The 27,128-nt window shown below is 49.5% G+C and overlaps 1 long non-coding RNA gene across 2 annotated transcripts in view; it reads right to left on the bottom strand.

Moving 5' to 3' along the window:
* The window catches only part of LOC141270889 (uncharacterized), a 30,506-nt gene extending 4,131 nt beyond the window's left edge, over positions 1-26,375 (bottom strand). The window contains exons 1-4 of one of the 2 annotated variants that reach the window (XR_012321749.1): positions 26,100-26,375; positions 25,920-25,994; positions 24,310-24,482; positions 20,823-20,926 (exon numbers count right to left, since the gene is read on the bottom strand). This is a non-coding gene — a long non-coding RNA (uncharacterized lncRNA). The remainder of the gene's footprint in view (positions 1-20,822; positions 20,927-24,309; positions 24,483-25,919; positions 25,995-26,099) is intronic. The other variant, XR_012321750.1, reaches the window with a different exon arrangement.
* Between the last annotated feature and the right edge of the window lie 753 nt (positions 26,376-27,128).

Here is a 27,128-nt window from a genome sequence, read left to right as displayed (position 1 = left end):
AGTGTAGGATCTTCTCCCGATCAGGTACTGATACAAACGTCTTACCGGGAGGGAGACGATTTAGGCTCACGGGAGCCACCTGCATTACTCTGGCGGGATCGATGATATGTTTAGGTTCTTCCTCGAGATCGGACACCAGAAAGGATCGGGACAAGGCATCTGCTTTGACGTTTTTGTCAGCCGGGCGAAAATGAAGAACAAAATCAAAGCGAGCAAAAAACAAAGACCACCGGGCTTGGCGCGGGTTAAGTCTCTGGGCATGCTGGAGGTAAGCCAAGTTCTTGTGGTCAGTGTAAAATATTACCGGGTGAAGAGCCCCCTCGAGTAGGTAACGCCACTCCTCCAATGCCAGTTTGATGGCCAATAACTCTCGGTCTCCTATGGAATAGTTGCGCTCAGAAGAGGAGAAGAGTTTGGAGAAGAAGCCAAAAGTTACCATTCTCCCGGAAGATGATTTTTGAGTAAGTACCGCTCCGGCTCCAGAGGAGGAGGCGTCAACTTCCAGGAAGAACTGCTTGTTGCCGTCCGGGCGATGCAGCACCGGGGCGGAAGAGAAGGCCTGTTTTAGGGAAAGAAAGGCCTCCTCTGCTTCGGGCGGCCACTCTTTGGGATTAGTACCCTTACGGGTGAGCGCGGAAATTGGGGCAGTCCGGGAAGAGAAGTGTGGTATGAAGAGGCGGTAGTAGTTGGCGAAGCCCAGGAATCGCTGAATGGCCTTCAACCCCTCCGGTCGATGCCATTTCTCGATGGCAGACAGTTTCTCTGGATCCATTCGTAGGCCGGTCTGAGAAATAATGTAGCCCAAAAACGGAAGCGAGGTCTGCTCAAAGAGGCACTTCTCGTATTTAGCGAAGAGGTGATTCTGCCTGAGCCTGAGCAGGACCTGACGAACGTCCCTCCGGTGAGTCTGGAGATCCGGAGAGAAGACCAAGATGTCGTCCAGGTACACCACTACGCAGGAGTAGAGAAGGTCCCGGAAGATGTCATTGACCAACTCTTGAAAGACGGCAGGAGCATTACAGAGACCAAAGGGCATTACCAGATATTCATAGTGGCCGTCCCGGGTGTTGAATGCCGTCTTCCATTCATCCCCCTGACGGATACGAACCAGGTTGTACGCCCCACGGAGGTCCAGTTTGGTGAAGATTCTAGCCCCCCTCAGACGATCAAATAACTCCGGAATGAGCGGAAGGGGGTACTTATTCTTCACTGTGATCTGGTTAAGGCCTCTATAGTCTATACAGGGACGGAGAGAGCCGTCCTTCTTTTTTACGAAGAAGAAGCCTGCTCCCGCCGGGGAGGTAGATTTCCGGATGAATCCCCTGGCCAGATTCTCCTCAATATATTCGGACATCGACCGGGTCTCAGCAGCGGATAAAGGATAAATACGCCCACGGGGAGGAGTAGTACCAGGTAACAGGTCGATAGGGCAGTCGTATGGTCTATGAGGAGGTAGTGTCTCTGCTTACTTTTTATTAAAGACATCAGCATAAGACCAATAAGGAATCGGAAGTCCAGGTAGATTAGCTGGGGTAGGAGAAGGACGGACGGGATGGACGGGAACCAGACAGGTCTTATGGCAGTCTTGTCCCCAGCGAAGGACTTCTCCGGTCTGCCAGTCAAGCACGGGTGCATGTCTCTGGAGCCAAGGTAGGCCTAGCAAGAGGGCGTGAGAGAGTCCAGGCAGAACATGAAAGGAGATACTCTCAGAATGCAGCATTCCCACCTGCAGAGTAATGGATTCGGTGATGAGTTGGATGGGGCGTGGTAAGAGGCCCCCATCCACGGCAGCAACAGACAAGGGTACAGCCAGAGGTTTGGTGGGGATGCGGTATTTCTCTTCCAGGGACTGTGAAATAAGATTCCCGGCTGCTCCAGAGTCAAGTTGGGCTAGTTCGAAATAACGGTTCTCCCCGCAGACGATTGAGACTGACAGCAGCAGAGATGGAGAGGATTTATTCTTGTCTAGGTTGACCTCTCTGAGCGAACCTAGACACAGGCGTTTCCCGACCTCTCCGGGCAGGCACGGATCCGGTGCTCCTTACTGCCACAGTAGAAGCAGCTCCCCTCGGCACGGCGTAAGTCCTGACGGGTTTTGACCATCTTGGTCTGGTCGACCTGCATAGACTCAGGAGAGTGTACCTGGGTAGAGACGGAGGGAGTGACGGGTTTCTGAAAAGTAGGAGCTAGACAAGGTAACCTCCTCTCACGGGTGACCTCTTTGGCACGCTCCTGGAACCGTAGGTCAATCCGGGTGGCAAGAGTTATTAGGTCATCGAGAGTGGTAGGAATGTCCCGACCGGCAAGTTCATCTTTAATACGGCCGGACAGACCCTCCCAGAAGACGGATACCAGAGCGTCGTTATCCCAGGCCAGCTCCGAGGCAAGGGTACGGAACCGTATGGCATATTGGCCCACGGTGAGACTTCCCTGACGGAGGCGTAGCAGTGATGATGCGGATGAGGTCTTCCGTCCGGGTTCGTCGAAGACTTTCCGGAAAGCCGTGAGAAAAGCAGGCAAGTTGGACACCAGGGGGTCTCCTCTCTCCCATAGAGGATTTAGCCAGGCCAGGGCCTCCCCGGTGAGATGGGACATGATGAATGCAATTTTGGCCCGGTCGGAGTTAAACTGGTGGGACAATAGTTCAAAGTGCAGGGTGCACTGATTTATGAAGCCCCGAGCCTGGGCGGAGTCGCCTCCGAAGCGAGGAGGTGCAGAAAGCCGGGGTCCGGGGTAGGATACCATGGTATTAGTGGGCAGCGGAGCTGCCGGATTGCGAGACATGGCACTGGCGGAGGTTGCTGGTGGAGCAGTCAGAGTGTCCAGGCGAGTATTGACATTCCGCAGGTGACCCAGGATGGACTCCTGTTGGGACCTTTGACGGGACAGTTCATGACACAGGTCCGAGAGCGAGGGAGCTTGGGTGCCACCGGGTTCCATGGCCCGAGCAAACTGTAACGGGTCTGGGAGGCGGAACCTCTGAGCTACTATACAAGGGGGCAGTTCTTGTAAGGGAGCGGGTGGCGACCAGGGAAGACGGGCAGAAGGTCACAGCAGGTGACCGGGACAGTCTCTGAGTGAACGGGCTGGAGGTCACGGCAAGTGACCGGGGCAGTCTCTGGATGGACGGGCTGATGGTCACGGCAAGTGACCGGGGCAGTCTCTGGATGAACGGGCAGATGGTCACGGCAAGTGACCGGGGCAGTCTCTGGATGAACGGGCAGATGGTCACGGCAAGTGACCGAGGCAGTCTCTGGATGAACGGGCAGATGGTCACGGCAAGTGACCGGGGCAGTCTCTGGATGAACGGGCAGATGGTCACGGCAAGTGACCGGGGCAGTCTCTAGGTAAAGGGTTGGTACGACCTGTGGCGGCTGATGATAGACGTGAGCTCCCAGGTGAGCAGGCGAGAGTCTCTGGATGAACGGGTGGTCACAGCATGTGACGGCGGAGCCTCCAGGAAGACCAACAGACAGGCGGCAGATGAGCGCTCCCAGGTGAGCGGGCAGAAGTCTCTGGACAGGCGGGTGGTCACAGCACGTGACGGCAGAGCCTCCAGGTAGGCTAGCAGACAGGCAGCAGATGAGCGCTCCCAGGTGAGCGGGCAGGAGTCACTGGACAGGCAGGTGGTCACAGCATGTGACGGCAGAGCCTCCAGGTAGGCTAGCAGGCAGGTAGCAGATGTGCGCTCCCAGGTGAGCGGGCAAGCTGGTCCATAGACAGACTGACAAGAGTTGGAAGGCAGACCGTCGGACCTCAGGCAAGCAGGCAGGTATTTGATGTGCGCTCCCAGGTGAGCGGGCAAGCTGGTCCTTAGACAGACTGACAGGAGTAGTAAGGCAGACCGTCGGACCTCTGGCTAGCAGGCAGGTAGCAGGAAAATCAGGCAGGAAACAGACAGCAAACTGGCAGGACTCTGGCAGGAATCAGGCAGGAAACAGACAGCAAACTGGCAGGACTCTGGCAGGAATCAGGCAGGTAACTGGCAACGGGACCTGAGGGCTGAAGCAAAGTAGTGAACAGTGCAACAACATTGCTCGGGCACCTCCATTTTGGAGGAGGTGCCTTATATATGGTGAAGTCCTCCGGCCATTGGCCGGGGACTCCTTAGGACGGCGCGCGCGGCCCCTTTAAGAGGGAGGAAGCGCGCGCCCTAAGCACAGTGGCCGGGAAGGAGCGCGCGCTGCCAGCAGAGCGGGAGGAGGACGCCGGGCTCGGAGCAGAGAGGTGAGGGGAACAGCGTCCCTGCCTAGCAGAGGGCAGGGACGCCGACGCTACAGTACCCCCCCCTTTAGGCCCCCCCTTCTTTAGGCCAGACAGAAATTTAGCTAGGATAAGAGGGGCATGGATGTTCTCCCGGGGCTCCCACGTTCTCTCCTCAGGACCAAACCCCCTCCAATCTACTAGAAAAAAGGTCTTTCCTCTTACCCTTTTGGTGGCAAGAATGTTCTCTACCTCAAACTCGTCCTCAGCAGAAACCGGAGCAGGAGGCGTACCTGTAGACTTGGAAAAAGAGTTAAGTACCACAGGTTTGAGGAGAGATACATGGAAGGAGTTAGGGATCCGTAAGTTGGCCGGGAGTTTTAATTTATAGGCCACCGGGTTGATCTGACTGATGACCTCCAGAGGACCGATGAACCGAGGCCCTAACTTGTAAGAAGGTATCTTGAGTCGGACATATTTAGATGAGAGCCAGACCTTATCCCCTGGACGGAATTGAGGAGGATCCAGACGTTTTTTGTCGGCATGTCTTTTCATACGCTCGGATGACAGAAGGAGTGCGGACCGGGTACTCTCCCATGTGGAGGAAAATTTGTTAACAAAAGATTCCGCAGCCGGATTGTCCACCGAGGTGGAGACGGGAAACGGGATCCGAGGATGCTGACCGAAGACTACAAAAAACGGGGATTTGGAGGAAGATTCGCTCTCGTGATTGTTGTACGAGAATTCGGCCCATGGCAGGAGATCCACCCAGTCAGAATGGTGGGCATTAACGAAGTGCCGGAGGTAACTGGTCAGGATCTGATTGATCCGCTCCACTTGACCATTAGACTGTGGATGGTAAGCGGAGGAGAAGTCCAGGGTGACGTCTAGCAATTTACAAGTGGCTCTCCAGAAACGAGAAGTGAACTGTACCCCACGATCCGACACGATGTGACGGGGCAGGCCATGAAGACGGAAGATGTGGCAGATAAAGTCTTTAGCCAGCTCGGGTGCAGACGGGAGGCCTGGCAGGGGAATGAAGTGAGCCATCTTGGAAAAGCGGTCAGCGACCACCCAAATGACCGTACAACCGGCAGAGACGGGAAGATCAGTTATGAAGTCCATCGCTATATGCTGCCAGGGGGCAGCAGGTACTGGCAGAGGAAGAAGGCGACCGGCTGGCAGGTGTCTCGGAACTTTGTTGCGGGCACAGAACACACAGGCAGAAACAAAGTCTATTACATCCTTGCGCAGGTTAGGCCACCAGTAGTGCCGGGAAATAAGCTGGAGGGTCTTTTTCTGACCGGCGTGGCCAGCTAGTTTAGACGAATGACCCCAGTGTAGGTGTAACGGGTCCGGGAGGCGGACTGTAACGGGTCCGGGAGGCGGAACCTCTGAGCTACTATACAAGGGGGCGGCCCTTGTAAGGGAGCGGGTGGCAGTCTCTGGGTGAACGGACAGGGAGTTACGGCAAGTGATCAGGGCAGTCTCTGGGTAAGGGGTAGGTACGACCAGTGATGGCTGAGCCTCCGGGTAGGCTAGCAGGCAGATGGTAGATGTGTGCTCCCAGGTGAGCAAGCGAGAGTCTCTGGAATAGCAGGTGGTCACGGCACGTGACGGCGGAACCTCCGGGCTGGCAGGCAGGTAGGTAACGGAGAAGCGCTCCCAGGTGAGCGGGCAAGAGTCTCTGGAATAGCTGGTGGTCACCGCACGTGACAACGGGACCTCCGGGCTGGCAAGCAGGCAGGTAACGGAGATGCGCTCCCAGGTGAGCGGGCAAGAGTCTCTGAGATAGCTGGTGGTCACAGCACGTGACAACGGAGCCTCCGGGCTGGCAAGCAGGCAGATAACGGAGAAGCGCTCCCAGGTGAGCGGGCAAGCTGGTCCATAGACAGACTGACCGGAGTAGTAAGGCAGACCGTCGGACCTCAGGCAAGCAGGCAGGTAGCTGATATGCGCTCCCAGGTGAGCGGGCAGGCTGGTCCTTTAGACAGACTGACAGGAGTAGTAAGGCAGACCGTCGGACCTCAGACTGGCAGACAGGTAACAAGTATTCAGGCAGGAATCAGGCAGGTAACTGGCAGGTAACTAGCAGGAAACTGGCAGGTAACTGGCAACGGGACCTGAGGGCTGAAGCACAGGTGAGACACAGGTGCAAACAACATTGCTCGGGCACCTCCATTTTGGAGGAGGTGCCTTATATATGATGAAGTCCTCCGGCCATTGGCCGGGGACTCTTTAGGGCGGCGCGCGCGGCCCCTTTAAGAGGAGGGGAGCGCGCGCGCGCCCTAAGCACAGGGGCCGGGAAGGAGCGCGCGCTGAGAGCAGAGCAGGAGGAGGACGCCGGGACGGAGCGCGCGCTGACAGCAGAGCGGGGGGAGGATGCCGGGCACGGAGCAGAGCGGTGAGGGGAGCAGCGTCCCTGCCTAGCAGAGGGCAGGGACGCCGGCACTACAGTACCCCCCCCTTTAGGCCCCCCCTTTTTTAGGCCAGACAGAAATTTAGCTAGGATGAGAGGGGCATGGATGTTCTCCCGGGGCTCCCACGTTCTCTCCTCAGGACCAAACCCCCTCCAATCTACCAGGAAAAAGGTCTTTCCTCTTACCCTTTTGGTGGCAAGAATGTTCTCTACCTCAAACTCGTCCTCAGCAGAAACCGGAGCAGGAGGCGTACCTGTAGACTTGGAAAAAGAGTTAAGCACCACAGGTTTGAGGAGAGACACATGGAAGGAGTTAGGGATCCGTAAGTTGGCCGGGAGTTTCAATTTATAGGCCACCGGGTTGATCTGACTGATGACCTCCAGTGGGCCGATGAACCGAGGCCCTAACTTATAGGAAGGGATCTTGAGCCGGACATATTTGGACGAGAGCCAGACTTTATCCCCAGGGCGGAATTGAGGAGGGTCCAGACGTTTTTTGTCAGCGTGTCTTTTCATACGCTCGGATGACAGAAGGAGTGCGGACCGGGTACTCTCCCATATGGAGGAAAATTTGTTAACAAGAGATTCCGCAGCCGGATTGTCCGCCGAGGTGGAGACGGGAAACGGGATCCGAGGATGCTGACCGTAGACTACAAAAAACGGGGATTTGGAGGAAGACTCGCTCTCGTGATTGTTGTACGAGAATTCGGCCTAAGGCAGGAGATCCACCCAGTCAGAATGGTGGGCATTAACGAAGTGCCGAAGGTAACTGGTCAGGTTCTGATTGATCCGCTCCACTTGACCATTAGACTGTGGGTGGTAAGCGGAGGAGAAGTCCAGGGTGACGTCCAGCAATTTACAAGTGGCTCTCCAGAAACGGGAAGTGAACTGTACCCCACGATCCGACACGATGTGACGGGGCAGGCCATGAAGACGGAAGATGTGGCGGATAAAGTCTTTAGCCAGCTCGGGTGCAGACGGAAGACCTGGCAGTGAAATGAAGTGAGCCATCTTGGAGAAGCGGTCAGCGACCACCCAAATGACCGTACAACCGGCAGAGACGGGCAGATCAGTAATGAAGTCCATCGCTATATGCTGCCAGGGGGCAGCAGGTACTGGCAGAGGTAGGAGGCGGCCGGCCGGCAGGTGTCTCGGAACTTTGTTGCGGGCGCAGGACACACAGGCAGAAACAAAGTCTATTACATCCTTGTGCAGGTTAGGCCACCAGTAGTGCCGGGTAATAAGCTGGAGGGTCTTTTTCTGACCGGCGTGGCCAGCTAGTTTAGACGAATGACCCCAGTGTAGGATCTTCTCCCGATCAGGTACTGGTACGAACGTCTTACCAGGAGGAAGACGATTTAGACTCACGGGAGCCACCTGCATTACTCTGGCGGGATCGATGATATGTTTCGGATCCTCCTCGAGATCAGACACCAGAAAGGATCGAGACAAGGCGTCCGCCTTGACGTTTTTGTCAGCCGGGCGAAAATGAAGGACAAAATCAAAACGAGCAAAAAACAAGGACCACCGGGCTTGGCGCGGGTTAAGTCTCTGGGCATGCTGGAGGTAAGCCAAATTCTTGTGGTCAGTGTAAATTATTACCGGGTGAAGAGGCCCCTCGAGCAGGTAACGCCACTCCTCCAATGCCAGTTTGATGGCCAATAACTCTCGGTCTCCTATGGAATAGTTGCGCTCAGAGGAGGAGAAGAGTTTAGAGAAGAAGCCACAAGTTACCATCCTCCCGGAAGATGATTTTTGAGTAAGTACCGCTCCGGCTCCAGAGGAGGAGGCGTCAACTTCCAGGAAGAACTGCTTGTTGCCATCTGGGCGATGCAGCACCGGGGCGGAAGAGAAGGCCTGTTTAAGGGAAAGAAAGGCCTCCTCTGCTTCGGGTGGCCACTCTTTGGGATTAGTACCTTTACGGGTGAGCGCAGAAATTGGGGCCGTCCGGGAAGAGAAGTGTGGTATGAAGAGGCGGTAGTAGTTGGCGAAGCCCAGGAATCGCTGAATGGCCTTCAACCCCTCCGGTCGGGGCCATTTCTCGATGGCAGACAGTTTCTCAGGATCCATTTGTAGGCCGGTCTGAGAGATAATGTAGCCCAGAAACGGAAGCGAGGTCTGCTCAAAGAGGCACTTCTCAAATTTAGCGTAGAGATGGTTCTGCCTTAGCCTGAGCAGGACCTGACGAACGTCCCTCCGGTGAGTCTGGAGATCCGGAGAGAAGACCAAGATGTCGTCCAGGTACACCACTACGCAGGAGTAGAGAAGGTCCCGGAAGATGTCATTGACCAACTCTTGAAAGACGGCAGGAGCATTACAGAGACCAAAGGGCATTACCAGGTATTCATAGTGGCCGTCCCGGGTGTTGAATGCCGTCTTCCATTCATCCCCCTGACGAATACGAACCAGGTTGTACGCCCCACGAAGGTCCAGTTTGGTGAAGATCCTAGCCCCCCTCAGACGATCAAATAATTCTGGAATGAGCGGAAGGGGGTACTTATTCTTCACCGTGATCAGGTTTAGGCCTCTATAGTCTATACAGGGACGGAGAGAGCCGTCCTTCTTTTTGACGAAAAAGAAGCCTGCTCCCGCCGGGGAGGTAGATTTCCGGATGAATCCTCTGGCCAGATTCTCCTCAATATATTCGGACATTGACCGGGTCTCAGCAGCGGATAAAGGATAGATACGCCCACGGGGAGGAGTAGTACCGGGTAGCAGATCGATGGGACAGTCGTATGGTCTATGTGGTGGTAATGTCTCTGCCTCCTTTTTATTAAAGACATCTGCATAAGACCAATAAGGAATCGGAAGTCCAGGTAGATTAGCTGGGGTAGGAGAGGGACGGACGGGATGGACGGGAACCAGGCAGGTTTTATGACAGTCTTGTCCCCAGCGAAGGACCTCTCCGGTTTGCCAGTCTAGCACGGGTGCATGTCTCTGGAGCCAGGGCAGACCTAGCAAGAGGGCGTGAGAGAGTCCAGGCAGAACATGAAAGGAGATACTTTCAGAATGCAGCATTCCCACCTGCAGGGTAATGGGTTCGGTGATGAGTTGAATGGGGCGAGGTAAGAGGCCCCCATCCACGGCAGCGACAGACAAGGGTACAGCCAGAGGTTTGGTGGGGATGCGGTATTTCTCAACCAGGGACTGTGAAATAAGGTTCCCGGCTGCTCCAGAGTCAAGTTGGGCTAGTTCGAAATAACGGTTCTCCCCGTAGATGATCGAAACTGACAACAGCAGGGATGGAGAGGATTTATTCTTGTCTAGGTGGACCTCTCTGAGCGAACCTAGACACAGGCGTTTCCCGACCTCTCCGGGCAGGCACGGATCCGGTGCTCCTTACTGCCACAGTAGAAGCAGCTCCCCTCGGCACGGCGTGAGTCCTGACGGGTTTTGACCATCTTGGTCTGGTCGACCTGCATAGGCTCAGGAGAGTGTACCTGGGGAGAGATGGAGGGAATGACGGGTTTCTGGAAAGTAGGAGCTAAACGTGGAATCCTTCTCTCACGGGTAACCTCTTTGGCACGCTCCTGGAACCGTAGGTCAATCCGGGTGGCAAGGGTTATTAGATCATCGAGAGAGGTAGGAATGTCCCGACCAGCAAGTTCATCTTTAATACGACCGGACAGACCCTCCCAGAAGACGGATACCAGAGCGTCGTTATCCCAAGCCAGCTCCGAGGCAAGGGTGCGGAACTGTATGGCATATTGGCCCACGGTGAGACCCTCCTGACGGAGGCGTAGCAGAGAGGATGCGGATGAGGTCTTCCGTCCGGGTTCGTCGAAGACTTTCCGGAAAGCCGAGAGAAAAGCAGGCAAGTTGGCCTCCAGGGGGTCTCCTCTCTCCCATAGAGGATTTAGCCAGGCCAGGGCCTCCCCGGTGAGATGGGACATGATAAAGGCAATTTTGGCCCGGTCGGAATTAAACTGATGGGACAAAAGTTCAAAGTGCAGGGTGCACTGATTTATGAAGCCCCGAGCCTGGACGGAGTCGCCTCCGAAGCGAGGAGGTGCAGACAGCCGGGGACCGGGATAGGTTACCATGGTATTAGTGGGTAGCGGAGCTGCCGGGTTGCGAGTCATGGTACTGGCAGTGGCTGCAGGTGGTGCAGTCAGAGTGTCCAGGAGAGTATTGACATTCCGCAGGTGACCCAGGATGGACTCCTGTTGGGACCTTTGACGGGACAGTTCATGACACAGGTCCGTGAGCGAGGGAGCTTGGGTGCCACCGGGTTCCATGGCCCGAGCAAACTGTAACGGGTCCGGGAGGCGGACTGTAACGGGTCCGGGAGGCGGAACCTCTGAGCTACTATACAAGGGGGCGGCCCTTGTAAGGGAGCGGGTGGCAGTCTCTGGGTGAACGGACAGGGAGTTACGGCAAGTGATCAGGGCAGTCTCTGGGTAAGGGGTAGGTACGACCTGTGATGGCTGAGCCTCCGGGTAGGCTAGCAGGCAGATGGTAGATGTGTGCTCCCAGGTGAGCAAGCGAGAGTCTCTGGAATAGCAGGTGGTCACGGCACGTGACGGCGGAACCTCCGGGCTGGCAGGCAGGTAGGTAACGGAGAAGCGCTCCCAGGTGAGCGGGCAAGAGTCTCTGGAATAGCTGGTGGTCACCGCACATGACAACGGGACCTCCGGGCTGGCAAGCAGGCAGGTAACGGAGATGCGCTCCCAGGTGAGCGGGCAAGAGTCTCTGAGATAGCTGGTGGTCACAGCACGTGACAACGGAGCCTCCGGGCTGGCAAGCAGGCAGATAACGGAGAAGCGCTCCCAGGTGAGCGGGCAAGCTGGTCCATAGACAGACTGACCGGAGTAGTAAGGCAGACCGTCGGACCTCAGGCAAGCAGGCAGGTAGCTGATATGCGCTCCCAGGTGAGCGGGCAGGCTGGTCCTTTAGACAGACTGACAGGAGTAGTAAGGCAGACCGTCGGACCTCAGACTGGCAGACAGGTAACAAGTATTCAGGCAGGAATCAGGCAGGTAACTGGCAGGTAACTAGCAGGAAACTGGCAGGTAACTGGCAACGGGACCTGAGGGCTGAAGCACAGGTGAGACACAGGTGCAAACAACATTGCTCGGGCACCTCCATTTTGGAGGAGGTGCCTTATATATGATGAAGTCCTCCGGCCATTGGCCGGGGACTCTTTAGGGCGGCGCGCGCGGCCCCTTTAAGAGGAGGGGAGCGCGCGCGCGCGCGCCCTAAGCACAGGGGCCGGGAAGCAGCGCGCGCTGAGAGCAGAGCAGGAGGAGGACGCCGGGACGGAGCGCGCGCTGACAGCAGAGCGGGGGGAGGATGCCGGGCACGGAGCAGAGCGGTGAGGGGAGCAGCGTCCCTGCCTAGCAGAGGGCAGGGACGCCGGCACTACAGTAGGATCTTCTCCCGATCAGGTACCGATACGAACGTCTTACCGGGAGGGAGACGATTTAGACTCACGGGAGCCACCTGCATTACTCTAGCGGGATCAATGATATGTTTAGGTTCTTCCTCGAGATCAGATACCAGAAAGGATCGGGACAAGGCGTCTGCTTTGATGTTCTTGTCAGCCGGGCGAAAATGTAGAACAAAATCGAAGCGAGCAAAAAACAAGGACCACCGGGCTTGGCGTGGATTAAGTCTCTGGGCATGCTGGAGATAAGCCAAGTTCTTGTGGTCAGTGTAAATTATTACCGGATGAAGAGCCCCCTCGAGTAGGTAACGCCACTCCTCCAATGCCAGCTTGATGGCCAATAACTCTCGGTCTCCTATGGAATAATTGCGCTCTGAGGAGGAGAAGAGTTTAGAGAAGAAGCCGCAAGTTACCATCCTCCCGGAAGAAGATTTTTGAGTAAGTACAGCTCCGGCTCCAGAGGAGGAGGCGTCAACCTCCAGAAAGAACTGCTTGTTGCCGTCCGGACGACGCAGCACCGGGGCGGAAGAGAAGGCCTGTTTTAAGGAAAGAAAGGCCTCCTCTGCTTCGGGCGGCCACTCTTTGGGATTAGTACCCTTACGGGTGAGCGCGGAAATTGGGGCAGTCCGGGAAGAGAAGTGCGGTATGAAGAGGCGGTAGTAGTTGGCGAAGCCCAGGAACCGCTGAATGGCCTTCAACCCCTCCGGTCGGGGCCATTTCTCGATGGCAGACAGTTTCTCTGGATCCATTCGTAGGCCGGTCTGAGAAATAATGTAGCCCAAAAACGGAAGCGAGGTCTGCTCAAAGAGGCACTTCTCATATTTAGCGAAGAGGTGGTTCTGCCTGAGCCTGAGCAGGACCTGACGAACGTCCCTCCGGTGAGTCTGGAGATCCGGAGAGAAGACCAAGATGTCGTCCAGGTACACCACAACGCAGGAGTAGAGAAGGTCCCGGAAGATGTCATTGACCAACTCTTGAAAGACGGCAGGAGCGTTACAGAGACCAAAGGGCATTACCAGATATTCATAGTGGCCGTCCCGGGTGTTGAATGCAGTCTTCCATTCATCCCCTTGACGGATACGGACCAGATTGTACGCCCCACGGAGGTCCAGTTTGGTGAAGACTCTAGCCCCCCTCAGGCGATCAAATAATTCTGGAATGAGCGGAAGGGGGTACTTATTCTTCACCGTGATCTGGTTAAGGCCTCTATAGTCTATACAGGGACGGAGAGAGCCGTCCTTCTTTTTTACGAAGAAGAAGCCTGCTCCCGCCGGGGAGGTAGATTTCCGGATGAATCCCCTGGCCAAATTCTCCTCAATATATTCGGACATCGACCGGGTCTCAGCAGCGGACAATGGGTAAATACGCCCACGGGGAGGAGTAGTACCGGGTAACAGGTCGATAGGACAGTCGTATGGTCTATGAGGGGGTAATGTCTCTGCCTCCTTTTTATTAAAGACATCAGCAAATGACCAATAGGGAATCGGAAGTCCAGGTAGATTAGTTGGGGTAGGAGAAGGACGGACGGGATGAACAGGAACCAAACAAGTCTTATGACAGTCCTGTCCCCAGCGAAGGACTTCTCCGGTCTGCCAGTCAAGCACGGGTGCATGTCTCTGGAGCCAAGGTAGACCTAGTAAGAGGGCGTGAGAGAGTCCAGGCAGAACATGAAAAGAGATGCTCTCAGAATGCAGCATTCCCACCTGCAGAGTTACGGATTCGGTGATGAGTTGGATGGGACGTGGTAAGAGGCCCCCATCCACAGCAGCGACAGATATTGGTACAGCCAGAGGTTTGGTGGGAATGCGGTATTTTTCTACCAGGGACTGTGAGATAAGATTCCCGGCCGCTCCAGAGTCAAGTTGGGCTAGTTCGAAATAACGATTCTCCCCGCAGATAATAGAGACTGACAGTAGCAGAGATGGAGAGGATTTATTCTTGTCTAGGTTGACCTCTCTGAGCGAACCTAGACACAGGCGTTTCCCGACCTCTCCGGGCAGGTACGGATCCGGTGCTCCTTACTGCCACAGTAGAAGCAGCTCCCTTCGGCACGGCGTAAGTCCTGACGGGTTTTGACCATCTTGGTCTGGTCGACCTGCATAGGCTCAGGAGAGTGTACCTGGGGAGAGACGGATTTCTGAAAAGTAGGAGCTAGACGTGGAAACCTCCTCTCACGGGTGACCTCTTTGGCACGCTCCTGGAACCGTAGGTCAATCCGGGTGGCAAGAGTTATTAGGTCATCGAGAGTGGTAGGAATGTCCCGACCGGCAAGTTCATCTTTAATACGGCCGGACAGACCCTCCCAGAAGACGGATACCAGAGCGTCGTTATCCCAAGCCAGCTCCGAGGCAAGGGTACGGAACCATATGGCATATTGGCCCACGGTGAGACTTCCCTGACGGAGGCGTAGCAGAGAGGATGCGGATGAGGTCTTCTGTCCGGGTTCGTCGAAGACTTTCCGGAAAGCCAAGAGAAAGGCAGGCAAGTCGGACACCAGGGGGTCTCCTCTCTCCCATAGAGGATTTAGCCAGGCCAGGGCCTCCCCGGTGAGATGGGACATGATGAATGCAATTTTGGCCCGGTCGGAGTTAAACTGGTGGGACAGGAGTTCAAAGTGCAGGGTGCACTGATTTATGAAGCCCCGAGCCTGGGCGGAGTCGCCTCCGAAGCGAGGAGGTGCAGAAAGCCGGGGTCCGGGGTAGGATACCATGGTATTGGTGGGCAGCGGAGCTGCCGGGTTGCGAGTCATGGCACTGGCGGTGGTTGCTGGTGGAGCAGTCAGAGTGTCCAGGCGAGAATTGACATTCCGCAGGTGACCCAGGATGGACTCCTGTTGGGACCTCTGACGGGACAGTTCATGACAGAGGTCCGAGAGCGAGGGAGCTTGGGTGCCACCGGGTTCCATGGCCCGAGCAAACTGTAACGGGTCTGGGAGGCGGAACCTCTGAGCTACTATACAAGGGGGCGGTCCTTGTAAGGGAGCGGGTGGCGACCAGGGTAGACGGGCAGGAGGTCACGGCAAGTGACCGGGGCAGTCTCTGGATGAACGGGCAGGAGGTCACGGCAAGTGACCGGGGCAGTCTCTGGGTAAAGGGTTGGTACGACCTGTGGCGGCTGATGGTAGACGTGAGCTCCCAGGTGAGCAGGCGAGAGTCTCTGGATAAACGGGTGGTCACAGCATGTGACGGCGGAGCCTCCAGGAAGACCAACAGACAGGCGGCAGATGAGCGCTCCCAGGTGAGCGGGCAGAAGTCTCTGGACAGGCGGGTGGTCACAGCACGTGACGGCAGAGCCTCCAGGTAGGCTAGCAGACAGGCAGCAGATGAGCGCTCCCAGGTGAGTGGGCAGGAGTCACTGGACAGGCAGGTGGTCACAGCACATGACGGCAGAGCCTCCAGGTAGGCTAGCAGGCAGGTAGCAGATGTGCGCTCCCAGGTGAGCGGGCAAGCTGGTCCATAGACAGACTGACAAGAGTTGGAAGGCAGACCGTCGGACCTCAGGCAAGCAGGCAGGTATTTGATGTGCGCTCCCAGGTGAGCGGGCAAGCTGGTCCTTAGACAGACTGACAGGAGTAGTAAGGCAGACCGTCGGACCTCTGGCTAGCAGGCAGGTAGCAGGAAAATCAGGCAGGAAACAGACAGCAAACTGGCAGGACTCTGGCAGGAATCAGGCAGGTAACTGGCAACGGGACCTGAGGGCTGAAGCAAAGTAGTGAACAGTGCAACAACATTGCTCGGGCACCTCCATTTTGGAGGAGGTGCCTTATATATGGTGAAGTCCTCCGGCCATTGGCCGGGGACTCCTTAGGACGGTGCGCGCGGCCCCTTTAAGAGGGAGGAAGCGCGCGCGCGCCCTAAGCACAGTGGCCGGGAAGGAGCGCGCGCTGCCAGCAGAGCGGGAGGAGGACGCCGGGCTCGGAGCAGAGAGGCGAGGGGAACAGCGTCCCTGCCTAGCAGAGGGCAGGGACGCCGACGCTACAGTCACCAGCAAAGCACCCCCCACACCATCACACCTCTTCCTCCATGCTTCACGGTGGGAACCAGGCATGTAGAGTCCATCCGTTCACCTTTTCTGCATCGCACAAAGACACGGTGGTTGGAACCAAAGATCTCAAATTTGGACTCATCAGACCAAAGCACAGATTTCCACTGGTCTAATGTCCATTTCTTGTGTTCTTTAGCCCAAACTTGTCTCTTCTGCTTGTTGCCTGTCCTTAGCAGTGGTTTCCTAGCAGCTATTTTACCATGAAGGCCTGCTGCACAAAGTCTCCTCTTAACAGTTGTTGTAGAGATGTGTCTGCTGCTAGAACTCTGTGTGGCATTGACCTGGTCTCTAATCTGAGCTGCTGTTAACCTGCGATTTCTGAGGCTGGTGACTCGGATAAACTTATCCTCAGAAGCAGAGGTGACTCTTGGTCTTCCTTTCCTGGGGCGGTCCTCATGTGATCCAGTTTCTTTGTATCGCTTGATGGTTTTTGAAACTGCACTTGGGGACACTTTCAAAGTTTGCCCAATTTTTCGGACTGACTGACCTTCATTTCTTAAAGTAATGATGGCCACTTGTTTTTCTTTACTTAGAATTTGTATTATGGCAAGAAAAAAGCAGCTAACAGTCTATTCAGTAGGACTATCAGCTGTGTATTCACCAGACTTCTGCACAACACAACTGATGGTCCCAAACCCATTTATAAGGCAAGAAATCCCACTTATTAAACCTGACAGGGCACACCTGTGAAGTGAAAACCATTTCCGGTGACTACCTCTTGAAGCTCATCAAGAGAATGCCAAGAGTGTGCAAAGCAGTCATCAAAGCAAAAGGTGGCTACTTTGAAGAACCTAGAATATAAGACATATTTTCAGTTGTTTCACACTTTTTTGTTAAGTATATAATTCCACATGTGTTAATTCATAGTTTTGATGCCTTCAGTGTGAATGTACAATTTTCATAGTCATGAAAATACAGAAAAATCTTTAAATGAGAAGGTGTGTCCAAACTTTTGGTCTGTACTGTACTTTACATAAAATTGCAACAATGTCTGTGTGATATTTCAATGCCTCGTAGGTACTAGGGTTTTATTTCTCCTGCCTCACTGATTTTGGTTTCCAATGTACATGAGTTTTGGTTTCTTCAGTTCAGAGTCACGACTTGTCCGGCAATAACCAGTCTGCAGCCAGACTTCGGCATAATGTATCATATTGTGTTATAAGATAAAGGGGAGATTAGGAGGACCAATATAATAAGGGTTTTGATGGTGACCTCCTGTTGGCTGCTGACCTCTCCCTGAATGGCATCTGTTGAATCTAAACACAGCTAATATAATTTATGATCAGAAAACACGGCCCTTGTTTAGTAAACATGTCCCCAGTTACTATCTCTTACATGTTATGATGTACATAGTAATTTCCAGGAATTCTTCCCAAAAATACCAAGAAAGATAAAGTAAAAACATAATTTCACAAAACGTGAACATATAATAGATAGATATATATAATAAATGTGCCTCTGAATATCTTCATCAGGGTTTCAGAAATTACTATAATGTGAAAGGGTCATATAAGCATCACATGTATGTCTTGTATTTGATTCTAGTACAGAGATAATGTGTGCCTTGTAAATTACCGTAGTTATATTGTTGTACATAGGGAGCAGTATTATAGTAGTTATATTCCTATACATAGGGGGCAGTATTATAGCAGTTATATTCTTGTACATAGGAGCAGTATTATAGCAGTTATATTCCTGTACACAGGGCCAGTATTATAGTAGTTATATTCTTGTACATAGGGGCAGTATTATAGTAGTTATATTCTTGTATATAGGAGGCAGTATTATAGTAGTTATATTCTTGTACATAGGGAGCAGTATTATAGTAGTTATATTCTTGTACATAGGAGCAGTATTATAGTAGTTATATTCTTGTACATAGGGGGCAGTATTATAGCAGTTATATTCTTGTACACAGGGCCAGTATTATAGTAGTTATATTCTTGTACATAGGGGCAGTATTATAGTAGTTATATTCTTGTATATAGGAGGCAGTATTATAGTAGTTATATTCTTGTACATAGGGAGCAGTATTATAGTAGTTATATTCTTGTACATAGGAGTAGTATTATAGTAGTTATATTCTTGCACATAGGGAGCAGTATTATAGTAGTTATATTCCTATACATAGGGGGCAGTATTATAGTAGTTATATTCTTGTTCATAGGGAGCAGTATTATAGTAGGTATATTCTTGTACATAGGGGCAGTATTATAGTAGTTATATTCTTGTATATAGGAGGCAGTATTATAGTAGTTATATTCTTGTACATAGGTGCAGTATTATAGTAGTTATATTCTTGTACATAGGGGGCAGTATTATAGTAGTTATATTCTTGTACATAGGGGCAGTATTATAGTAGTTATATTCTTGTACATATGGACAGTATTATAGTATAGCTTGAGAAAGGTCACCACTGTTGAACTGAAACGTTGCCTCATGGGCCATTAAAACTTACCAATTTTTCACCTGACAAGCGTAAATTCTAAAAAGTTCATTTTTTCTCATTAAAGTACACTCTGCACCCCATCTTGACTTAAAAAAAACAAATGTAGAAATTTTTGCAAATTTATTAAAAAAGAAAAACTGAAATATCAAATGGTCATAAGTATTCAGACCCTTAGCTCAGTATTGAGTAGAAGTACCCTTTTGAGCTAGTACAGCCATGAGTCTTCTTGGGAATGAAGCAACAAGTTTTTCACACCTGGATTTGGGGATCCTCTGCCATTCTTCCTTGCAGATCCTCTCCAGTTCCATCAGGTTGGATGATGAATGTTGGTCTTTCCAGAGATGTTCAATTGGGTTTAGGTCAGGGATCTGGTTGGGCCAGTCAAGAATGGTCACAGAGTTGTTCTGAAGCCACTCTTTTGTTATTTTAGCTGTGTGCTTAGGATCATTGTCTTGTTGGAAGATGAACCTTCGGCCAAGTATGAGGTCCAGAACACTCTGGAAGAGGTTTTCATCCAGGATATCTCTGTACTTGGTCGCATTCATGTTTCCTTCAATTGCAACCAGTCATCCTGTCCCTGCAGCTGAAAAACACCCCCATAGCATGATGCTGCCACCACCATGTTTCACTGTTGGGATTGTACTGGGCTGGTGATTAGCAGTGCCTGGTTTTCTCCACACATACCGCTTAGAATGATCGCCAAAAAGTTCTATCTTCGTCTCATCAGACCAGAGCATCTTATTTCTCATAGTCTGGGAGTCTTTCATGTGTTTTTGAGCAAACTCTATGCAGGCTTTTATATGTCTTGCACTGAGAGAGGCTTCCGTCGGGCCACTGTGCCATAAAGGCCCGACTGTTGGAGGGCTGCAGTGATAGTTGACTTTGTGAAACTTTCTCCCATCGACCTACTGCATATCTAGAGCTCAGCCACAGTGATCTTGGGGTTCTTCTTTATCTCTCTCACCAAGGCTCTTCTCCCACAATTTCTCAGTTTGGCTGGACGGCCAGGTCTAGGAAGACTTCTGGTGGTCCCAAATTTCTTCCATTTAAGGATTATGGAGGCCACTGTGCTCTTAGGAACCTTGAGTAATGCAGAAATTCTTTTGTAACCTTGGCCAGATCTGTGCCTTGCCACAATTCTGTCTCTGAGCTCCTTAGGCAGTTCCTTTGAGCTCATGATTCTCATTTGATCTGACATGCACTGTGAGCTGTGAGGTCTTATATAGACAGGTGTGTTCCTTTGAAAATCAAGTCCTATCAGTTTAATTAAACACAGCTGGACTCCAATGAAGGAGTAAAACCATCTCAAGGAGGATCACAAGGAAATGGACAGCATGTGACTTAAATATGAATGTCTGAGCAAAGGGTCTGAATACTTATGACCATGTGATATTTCAGTTTTTCTTTTTTAATAAATTTGCAAAAATTTCTACATTTGTGTTTTTTTCAGTCAAGATGGGGTGCAGAGTGTACTTTAATGAGAAAAAAATGAACTTTTTAGAACTTACCAAATGGCTGCAATGAAACAAAGAGTGAAAAATTTAAAGGGGTCCCAATACTTTCCGTACCCACTGTATGGAGCAGTATTATAGTAGTTATATTCTTGTACATAGGAGCAGTATTATAGTAGTTATATTCTTTTACATAGGGGCAGTATTATAGTAGTTATATTCTTGTACATAGGGGCAGTATTATAGTAGTTATATTCTTGTACATAGGGGACAGTATTATAGTAGTTATATTCTTGTACATAGGAGCAGTATTATAGTAGTTATATTCTTGTACATAGGGGACAGTATTATAGTAGTTATATTGTTATTTATAGGGGCAGTATTATAGTAGTTAAATTCTTTTGTACAGGGGGCAGTGTTATAATAGTTCTTCGCTTGTCCATGGTATAGTATTATAGTATTATAGAAATTATGTTGTTCACAAATATGTCAGGGTCCAACACAAACACCCTGAATTGGCTGATAACAGCAGAGAATAGATTGCATCTTAATCTACATCTAATGTAGATACAATAGTGCTTTGAGTTTAGTGTTTAATTGTGCAGTAAGCACAGATTTATCTTTATAGCTTCCCATACTAATGGTTACATCCTATATATACACTGGTTTCTATAGACTGGAAACCTGCTCCTTAGACTGGTCCGACCTGATCTGAGGTCATGGTAAGCTGTGTTTCTGTTGACCCCGCCAAGGTCGGCACGTGTAGAACTTGTAAATGCAGCGAGGCATGGCTGAACGTTACTCAACCGCATTGGGAAGACAACATTGAGCAATGAACATGGCGAGTGTTTGGAGATGGGGTAGAGTCACCTCATTTTTTTCCGATTGTGTCATCCATTCACTGTTTTTGACCCTGGGGCATCCGGAGAAATTAGGTGGCATAAACACCTTGGCACTTGGGGATGTTTTAATTCCTAGAATGATAACAAAAAACGCATTTCATTATATGGAGGAAGAGAATAAATACCGAAATAATGTACACAAAGCTGGAGCTGAACGTGGCAGCTACGATATCCTGTGCCTCTATTTCTGCTATGAAACTACAACTCTCAGCATTCCCTGACAGCCGCAGGCTTAAAGGGGTTGTCCAGGACTGAGTTATTGATGACCTCCCTTTGGGTGGAGGTCTGACACCCGCTTTTCCCCCGTAATCAGCTGTTATCAGGCCCTGCAGATTCCAGAGCAGAAACCCCACAGTTCTGTATTCTGCATAGTGGCCACTGTTGGGTACTGCAGGTCCCATTGATGTGAATGGGAGCTGAGCTGCAGTGGCTACAGTATGGTAGTGATGTTATATAGGATCTGTATGGCGGTGCGGAGCTGTCGTTTGGATTCTGTATGGAGGTATTACTTGGGTAGAGTATGGGACTATTAAAACCTGTCAACAGGTTTTCACATAGGGAAGTAGTATTATGGCTGTACAGACGGTTGTCCCCCTTCCACCAAGAAAACTGATACCTTAGCGATGGATGAGAAATCTAGCGTAGAATCCATATGCAAATCAGGTAGGAAGTGCACTGGGGGTGTGGCACTGCTTCCAAATGCATTGACACGCCCCTAGTGCACTTCCTGGATTTTTTTGCACACTTGCTAAACTAATACAGATCTCAGACTTAAGCCCTAAAATAAATTCAGAGCCCATACAAAATCCCCTAAATTATAAAGACCCCAGACCAGACACCCTAGCTAAATGCAAACCTTAGACCAGATTCCCTTAATAAATTCAGACCGAAGACCAGACATCTTAAATAAATATAGACCCCATACCTCCCAACTAATACACACCCCAAAACAGAGCCCTTACAGAAATACAGACCCAAGACTAAATCCTTTAAATTAACACACACCCCAGACCAAACCCCATAAATACAGCCCCCAGACCAGACCCCTTACAAGAATGCATAACCCCAGATCAGAACTACTAAATACGGAACCCAAATCAGATCCCTTAAATGAAAAGACCCCACACCAGACCACCTAAATAAGTACAGACCCCAAACTAGACTCCTTATATAAATACAGACCCATGATCAGACCTTTTAAACTAATACAGACCCTAGACAAACTCCCCTAAATACAGCTCCCAAACCAGACAGCTTACATAAATACAGCCCCCAAATCACAACTCCTAATTACAGACCCCAAACCGGACCCCTTAAATAAAAAATACTCCACACCAGACCACTTAAGTATAGACCCCAAATCAGACCCTTTACATAAATACAGACCCAAGACCAAACCCTTTAAATTAATACACACCCCAGACCAAACCCCATAAATACAGCCCCCAGACCAGACCCCTTACATGAATACATAACCCCAGATCAAAACTACTAAATACAGACCCCAAACCAGACCCGTTACATAAATACAGACCCAAGAGCAGACCCTTTAAACTAATACAGACCCTAGACCAAACCCCCTAAATACAGCCCCCAAACCAGACATATTACATTAATACAGCCCCCAAATCATAACTCCTAATTACAGACGCCTTAAATAAAAAATACTCCACCCCAAACCACTTAAATACAGACCCCAAATCAGACCCCTTACATAAATACAGACCCCAGTCCAAACTCCCTAAATACAAGTCTCAAACCAAACCCCTTATATAAATGCAGACCCCTTACCTAATCCAAACTGTAGTGAAGAGGATGACAGAGACAATGAGAGGTGAGTATCAGTCAGTCTTCACTGTTTACCAGTCACAGCACTGTAAATTTGGGGGCTTGTGTCCTGTATTTTGGCTCAGATCCATTCATTGGACTGGACTGCATTGCCAGCAGTCACTATGAAATGAGCCAGGTGAGCAGTGAGAGGGACACAGAGCTTTATCTGACCCTTGGGGTATTTAGGAGTCAAGCCCCACTGAGGATGATGATGCCCTGTCCCTGCTGACTTTCTGTTGTTTTTTTGTGTGTGTGTCTTTCGCCATCTAGTGGTGATATTAGGTATCGCTACATAAGTGAATAAATAATACATTTCCTCCAATAAAAAAAAGCTCATACTTTTCACATTTATTACTGTTTCTCGGTCAAGGGGGAGGAGCAATTGTGCCATTGGATTTTGGCGTCTCTTCACTGTGCAGTATATATATCACACTTTAAAAAATAATTTGCTTTTCTTTTACCATAACCTAAGACCCCTAACATTTTTATTTCCCTGTTGGACCCGTGGGCTTGTTTATTTAGCACTTTTTGATACTATTATTTTTGGGTACATCTGACTTTTGCGATAACTTTTTTTCAAAATTTTTGTGATAAGAGATAAACGAAAAAAATCATCCCAGAAATTTTGGCATACTGTTACAAACAAAACACAATATACAAAGAGTATTATTAACAATAATACCGCCACACCGTGATCACTACCATTACCACTACACAGTGAATAAATAATATTACTGTACCTCTACAGAACTAAAACACATGGTACACAGACCATTATACCAATAATACCACTATACAAGGCCAAAATAATACCACCATAAGCATGACCACTACTATTATCACTAAAGAGTGAATAACTAATATTACCATATTTCTATAGAACAAAAACACTTCAACAACCATTATTACCAATACCAAATACCGTCATAGCATGACTACTACCATACATTTACAGAACAAAAACACTGTACAACGATCTTTATTAACAATAACACCCATATAAAAGGTCAAAATAATACCGCCACACCATGATCACTACCATTTCCACTACATACTGAATAAATAATATTACCATATGTCTGCAGAACAAAAACACTATACAACGACCTTTTTTAGCATTAACACCAGTAACACCGGTATACAAGGAGAAAAATAATACCGCAACACCGTGACCACTACCATTATCACTAAATAGTGAATAAATATTATTACCATGCTTCTACAGAACAAAAAAAACTATACAAAGACCATTATTATCAATAATACCGCCACACCTTGACAACTACCATTACTACTACATAGTGAATAAATAATATTACCATATTTCTACAGAACAAAAAAAGATACAAAGACCATTATTATCAATAATACCGCCACACCGTGACCACTACCATTACTACTACATAGTGAATAAATAATATTGCCATATTTCTACAGAACAAAAACACTGTACAACAACCTGTATTATCAATAACACCAATATACAAGGTCAAAATAATACACACTGTGATCATTGCCATTATCACTACACGGTGAATAAATCATATTACCATACTTCTACAAAACGCTATACAAAAAACAATATCACACCTGCAGACCGTGAAAGTCAAATCAGTTACACTTACATATAGTGGTGTACAGGTGACATTATTCCTGATGGAGTCGTTCACTTTTCCATTTGGCCCAGACCACCATGTCAACTTCTTCTTGTTGTCTTGCTGTTTAATTATTTGAAATAGCTGACGAATTTTGCAAACAATCAAAGATGCTCTTTTTTTTTTCTTTAGCCTTTTTTGCACTGTTTTTGGGTAAGGAGTCTCACGTTTACTTTAAAATGTCGCACGTTAGTATTCAACTGCACAAAAGTAAAATTGGACAGATAATAATAACCCCTGAATGCCCTATAAAAAATAATAATGCCCCATTGTGTACCCTAGAAAGTAATCGCACCATACTTGTGCATTGAAAAAAGTAAAACTGTTCCTTATGCTTCCTTAAAAAGTAACAATGCCCCCTAACTGCCCGGTTTAAAAAGTAATAGTTCCGCTATTAAAGGGAAGGTTTTTGCTAAGTAATTTGAGAGCGGTATAATGTAGGTGTTGAGACCCTGATTCCAGAGATGTGTCGCTTATTAGGCTGTGTGCTGTAGTTTCAATACAATCAGTGCTTTATCAGCAAGAGATTATCACTGCAGAACTAGGTCTCACGTGCAGCCTAGTCAGGCTAATCTGTGTAACCCCGCCCCTACTTCCCCACTTCTGATTGGCAGCTGGCTGACAATGTACACAGGCAGCTGCCAATCAGGGGTGTGGGCCCACTACTACATCTACAACAGAGAAAACAGGGATTTTAGCGAAACTGCACCAAGCAGCCCAGTAAGTAATACGTCACTGGAATCAGGGTCTCTGCCCCTACATCATTATGCTCTCAAATTACATAGCAAAAGTAATAATGCCTCTTTATTGTCCTCTTAAAAAGTAATAGAAACCCCTCACAGTAATTTTGCCCCTAGTGTGCTCTCTAGAGAGCAATTACGATCCCTGTGTGCCCTATATAAAGTAATAATGCCCCCCAACTGTGCACCCTAAATAGTAATCAGACCTCATTTATGCATTCTAGAAAGTAAAAGTGCCCCCTTTTTGCTTCAAAACTATAATAATTCCCCTTAAAAGTAATAATGCACCCTTAATGCCCCTTTAAAAATGAATAGCTCCCTTTTTAAAAAGTAACCACACCCCCTTGAAAAGTAATAATGCCCCCAATATGTCACAGGTTTTATATAAACTTTAAAAAGGACCAGTGTCATGTGCATTGTGCCATCCCTCTATTATTCCCCTTGGAAATGTATGAAAAAGATAACAAATGGGTGTTACCATTCCCCATGCCAATGAGGTGTGTCCCTACACATATCAGAATAACCTCGGCACTCAGGTTTTGATCAAAGAAGTGAAAACTTAATACAGTCCATTCATTTACAAAAAACGTTTCGGTCAAACAGACCTTCGTCAGTAAACTGCAGAACATAAATACAGGACAATGTGAGTAAAATAATAAAGTCCAAAATTAAACATAGAAAAATTGCATAGAACAATACAATAGAGGTTATCATTGGCATAATTGGTAAGGAGGGAAGGGTGGTGGGAAAGGAGATTGGATATCAGAGGGCACAGACCTTCATGGGGATGCGGATAAAGCAATACCTAGTGTTAGTAAGGTGGATGAACAGGGCACCTACCAGGCTGTCTGTGATACAAGTAAGGTGGTAGTACTGGGACAGCATGGGCTGTGTATGAGCCTGGTATAAGGTCTCCTGAAAAGTATAAAAGATGCAAGGCTAGGTGTTGGAGGGTACCAGTAATTAAGAGTAATGGCATGCAGAGTCATTTCAGTGCGCAGGGGTATAAAGGTACTTTACCTAATTCGTAGATGTGATCTGTGTGGTGCCTTAACGCGGTGTCCACTGCTTGTTGCTGCTGCCATATTGTGTGGGAGTGTCCCTATAAGTAGGGGAGTGATTGGTGGAGTGGCCAATAGTAACGGAGCTGCAGAGTGTTTGGCAGCGCAGAGCGGAAGTGCCCGAATGACGTCACCGGAAGTGACGCCGTCCGCTGACGCGTGCGTTCCACAGGCTGTGTGCTTGCGTTCCACGATGCAGGAAGTGGGCGTGCCTGATTGGAGGAGCAGTGCGGAGCGTTCTGAAGAGGTATGCTCGCTGGAGTTTAAGTGCTGAAATGGGTTAGGACGGATTGGTTTGACTGGAGAGGGGAACAGAGGATGGGGAGGTCTGGAAAACAAGAGAGTAAAATGAGGTTGGGAAGAAAAAAACAGTTCATAAATATATAGCATTCCAATGTGAAGCACTCAATATATATGGTTCATGACTAAGCTGGCAGATAAACTCAGGCAGAGGTAATAAACTTATGAATATATCAATAAATAAATAACCATAAGGATCCCTCAGTGTGCTTAAAGTTTGACAAGCATGACACAGCTCTCCCCTCAGAAATGACACGAGTAATCACCTGGCCATACTGGTAAATATTCCTGGAGATCGCTGGTGTACAGGAGAGATTGATGTAGGCATGGACAATGAGGTTTTCTAATGAATTACATTAAAAGCTGAGAAATGGGTGAAATAGGTTTATGAAAATGCCCATACTGGGGAATAGTTGTTAGGCTTATAAAAAGGATAGTAAATCGTATTCCCTGTTTAACCCTTTGGGTGATAGGGATTCCAACTCATGGATCCTGTAGGCCTCCCTTTGTTTTAGTTGGCGGACACGGTCACCTCCCCGGCGTGGTGGTGATACCTGTTCAAGAATCTGAAACTTCAATTGGGAAATATTATGGCCTTTGGTGATAAAATGGTGGGGGATGGGTAATAGCAAATTCTTGCACCGTATTGTAGATTTATGTTTTGATATTCTTTCTTTAATCGCCTGGG

The sequence above is a fragment of the Phyllobates terribilis genome, unplaced genomic scaffold (genome assembly GCF_046119375.1).
Source record: "Phyllobates terribilis strain yellow unplaced genomic scaffold, ASM4611937v1 Scaffold_5__5_contigs__length_657084704, whole genome shotgun sequence".
NCBI classification, from domain to species: domain Eukaryota; kingdom Metazoa; phylum Chordata; class Amphibia; order Anura; family Dendrobatidae; genus Phyllobates; species Phyllobates terribilis.
Note: the sequence above shows the minus strand (reverse complement) of the source record. Positions and strands in the feature narration are given on the sequence as shown.